The following is a 4,809-nucleotide window of genomic DNA, read 5'->3' on the forward strand; positions in this document are numbered from 1 at the left end:
ACAGTATAATTTCATGTTAAGTTTACCTCGAAAATATTTGTCGGTTTCGTTATTGAATTTAAGCTCGGTCTTTATTTTTGCCTTAGGGATTCGCTTTCGAGTCGATGTAGGGAAATTTTGCACAGACGGACCACTGTCGTTACTCGCATTAGCCGTTACGCTCGTTTCTAACCCATGGTCATGGCTAAGGCTTACAATACTTTCTGCGTTTTCGGTTGTTTTATCATCCTCAACATTGTAATTTTCGCAAATCCTATTTATAAAGTTAATTATCTTCCATTTAGACCTAAACTTTATATTTTAATTTAAACATGACCTTTGAAACTTCTTCACTTTAAATTTCTCTAAACGTGATCTATGGTTATCCCCATCCATTTTTTCGTCGAGTAGTCTTCTTTTGATACGAAGTTCCAACTGCCCATGTTTACAAGTTACATCGAAAACGTCTATTGAAATAAAATGGACAACACGCGTTGCCGCCTTTTTTGGCAGGATGCGTTTGTAGATCCACGGCCAACTTCGATCACGCGTACCGCGCTTTAGCGGCATCGTCAATCGCCTCGCATCTAATGTTCATTTGCGTGTATGAATAATCCCGATAGGGTCGCTACATACGACCAAAAACTTACAATCGCGAAAAAAATGTGTTTTCTTCGGTTCTCCACTTTCCTATTTAGAAAAAACAAGGTATGGTAAGTTAAACTATATTTTCGCAAAATATTTATTTATAATTCATAGTTTAAAAAAAATATTACCTTATAAAAATTAAATGAAGAAAAAGACACGCGTTTTATAGGCAAACGCGCCATATTATAACACATAGTTTTAAAGGCTGTAGAGGTGTTTGGAGCATTTTGATGCGTAAATAATGTACCTCTCTAACTTTTTAAATATTTAATAATAACAAATCTTTATAAATAGTATATATAGCAAATTTACGAGTGTATAACCGTTCTTAGGTAGTATATTTAGTAAATCTAATTAGTTTTAAGCAGGGGCGTAGGAACGTTCTAGAAGTTGGAGGGGGCAAGAGAAACGAAAAGGGGTCTAAAGAATGGTTTTGAATTTTTAATGGATTGTAGCTTCTCCAAGTGCATGTGTACATTTTACTACTACGTGAATTGGTGGGAAAAGACTGAAATTTAAACACAGTTGTGGTTCTATAAGCTTAATATGAGTTTAAAATGAGCATTTGAGCCTTTTGAAGATTTCAACAGACCAAAAATTTGGAGGGGGCAATAACATTAGTTGCCCCTCCCAGCAAAATTCTAGGGAGGGGCATTGCCCCCCCTGCCCCCCCCCCTGGTTCCTACGCCCCTGGTTTTAAGAGTAAGAATCTCAAACTAATATAATTGAAGATAAAAGATGCTTAAGTACATTTTTGCAACTAAATAGGTAAAAGAGAGATATATTCATCGCAATGCCTTCGTGTTGCGTACCATATTATACATCAAACCATGTAAATAGAAAAGACCTACCTTTTCACGAGTTTACTATCGAAGAAAGTCTTATAGTCCAGTAACTTTAGGATTTCACTTCGGAAAAAATGCCCCCGGGCTGAATTTTTGCATACACGTTTATTTAGTGTCTATAAACGTTGCGTCAAAAGTCCCCATCATTGGGGTGTATGGAACTTTTTTTTTGGCGGGAAAATGCCCGGCAAAAATGGTTTTTCACCAATATCTTCGTTATTATTACTTTTACAGCTATACTGTCAAATACAAAATTAATGCTGATCACGTTTTTGACAAGAATGGTCTTATTGGAATTTAGAGTCTGAGCAGTCGTTTCTGCGCATTCGCAGTGCCAATGTTTTTAGTACGACTTCCATGTTTTTTTTTGTGGAAAAAAATATGCCATACCTAAAAATTTCACAATCGAAAGAGGTTATGATCTTATAGAACCTCCGCAAAGTACTAAAGTCTGCAGTGCCAACTTTCACCGCCATCTTGGAAAATGGCCGCCATTTATATTCGCTTATAATTCAAAAATTATTTACCCAAACTAAACATATGAGGTGTCATTCTTCTTCCAATTGTCTTATTCTTCTTAATAAGCTCTTAAAAGGTCGATTTTATCAAAAGGTCAAAGGTTACGAGCTAAAAAAGTTAAAATACCTTTAAATTATAACGAAAAACGGTATATTTCTTATATATTGCTTATTAATTAAAACTTCTAATAATATTTCAAAGTAGCCCTGTTGCTCTGGAGAAGGTCAAAGTTTAATTGGATTAAATTGATTAAGTATGTATTTTAATATTAAATAATAACTGATACCCCACCCTTCGTTTTCTAATAAAAAAAAGTCCTTGTTTTAACGCCAATTTCGAATGAAAAATTTTCTGATTCGAATTCTAAGTCAAAATGTTGCGCTTTGTTCGAAAAAATTGTTTCAAGACTGCCCGACTTGACATTCAACCACCAGGGGGCATTCTAGGTCGTTACGACCACAGCACATGCAGTTTCAAAGCGAACGGTACGAAAGATATTTTTGAAAACCAATTTTATAAAAATAAAGTAAATATCAAATATTAATTAGTAAAAACATTAATAAATACATGTAGGATGATAAAAAAACGACCACTCTTGCACATCGCACCTGATGATGCGACCGAACGGCAGTGAAACTAGTCGTGTCTTTTAATATAACATTGGTGGTTGAATGTCAAGTCGGGCAGTCTTGAAACAATTGTTTTCGAACAAAGCGCAACATTTTGACTTAGAATTCGTCAAAATTGGCGTTAAACCAAGGACGTTTTTTTTATTAGAAAACGAAGGGTGGGGTATCAGTTATTATTAAATATTAAAATAAATACTTAATCAATTTAATCCAATTAAACTTTGACCTTCTCCAGAGCCACAGGGCTACTTTGAAATATTATTAGAAGTTTTAATTAATAAGCAATATGTAAGAAATAAATCGTTTTTCGTTATAATTTAAAGATATTTTAACTTTTTTAGCTCGTAACCTTTGACCTTTTGATAAAATCGACCTTTTAAGAGCTTATAACGAAGGATAAGACAATTTGAAGAAGAATGACACCTCATATGTTGAGTTTGGGTAAATAATTTTTGAATTATAAGCGAATACAAAATGGCGGCCATTTTCCAAGATGGCGGTGAAAGTTGGCACTGCAGACTTTAGGACTTTGCGGAGGTTCTATAAGACCATAATCTCTTTCGATTGTGAAATTTTTAGGTATTGCATATTTTTTTCCACAAAAAAAACCATGGAAGCCGTACTAAAAACATTGGCACTGCGATTGCGCAGAAACGACTGCTCAGACGCTAAATTCAAATAAGACCATTCTTGTCAAAAACGTGATCAGCATTAATTTTGTAATTGACAGTATAGCTGTAAAAGTAATAATAACGAAGATATTGGTGAAAACCCATTTTTGCCGGGCATTTTCCCGCCCAAAAAAAAAGTTCCATACACCCCAATGATGGGGACTTTTGACGCAACGTTTATAGACACTAAATAAAGGTGTATGCAAAAATTCAGCCCGGGGGCATTTTTTCCGAAGTTTGGTCGATTTTTTTCCTAAAGTTACTGGATTATTAGTAGTGTATGATTAAAAAACATAAGTCGGGATGATTTTGTACCAAAAGATACAAAGATGGTCTGCAGCCTGTATTTCAAGTAGGATCATTTCTGTTCAGGTTTGTACCTTTATTATGGAAAACATTTTCAGTCAGATAAAATTACAAACCGACCCTTACTAAATACACAATATTATTCTGGGTTTAAAAATACGAAAGCTTAAAACTAGTTGAATCCTAAAATTATAATTTATTGCGCTTATAATATATTTTAACTTAATATTATTGTATTAAAAATGTTCAAATAATATATTTACCCTGAAGTTACATTGCATCTTCCTTTCACTTTTTGTTTTATTTATTTATTTACATTCGTTTCAAGTATTACGCAATAATACTATGTTGCTGGCAGCATCTAGAGGAAGTTCTTGGTTTCTTTTATAATTTACAAACACCGTTAAAAATTATAATCTTTAAAAAATTATACTATTATTTAAATATTAACCTACATTCGGTTCAATTAAATGTTTTTTAAAATTCATTTAAAAAAGTGGTTTTTATAAAAACCACTTTTTTAAATGAATTTTAATTTTAAGTTTTTAGAGCGCTTTATTTGTGACACAATTAAAAGCGGGTTAGGAACTTTTTATGTTGAATCAGTGGTGTGACCTTTTAAACCAAAAATTATCATCAATTGTATTTTAAATTTTTAAAAATTATTTCAAATTAGGATCAGCTAGTAATCTCATCTCTAAAAGATGCTCCACAACTTGTTTGCCAACATAATTTTTTATCAAATGCAAGGAAGTAGAAATCAAATGTGAATGTGAACTTGTGTATTCGATATATTTTCTTATCGCATTCTACTATGTTTTTGATGTGATTTACCCTCCAGTTTTGGATAAAGTTTTTGGATTTTGGCAGGAATTCATTCTGCAAGATAATACTTTTTTTGTAAAATCTGTGAAATATTTAAAGTTCATAGACCACTATTCACTTAATGATAAGCTCAAACAGGGCTTAATTTAGTTAACGAAAAAAGAAGTGTTTATTATTATAAAAATATATTATTTTACTAGTTTCGAAAATAAAACGTTCGCTGCAAATAAACTTGTCTGGTTTTTCCACATGAAATTACACACGATATGCAAGCGCGTAAATGCGTTTATCACCGAAACTTCATGAACTCTTTAAAACTGGCCGAGAAAATTGTCAAAGCGAAGGCAAGCGTAACCCATTATTTGAAGAAGAAAAACAACGCGACGG

This window comes from Leiobunum rupestre, chromosome 2 (assembly GCF_980474605.1).
Source record: "Leiobunum rupestre chromosome 2, qqLeiRupe1.1.hap1, whole genome shotgun sequence".
NCBI classification, from domain to species: Eukaryota; Metazoa; Arthropoda; class Arachnida; order Opiliones; family Sclerosomatidae; genus Leiobunum; species Leiobunum rupestre.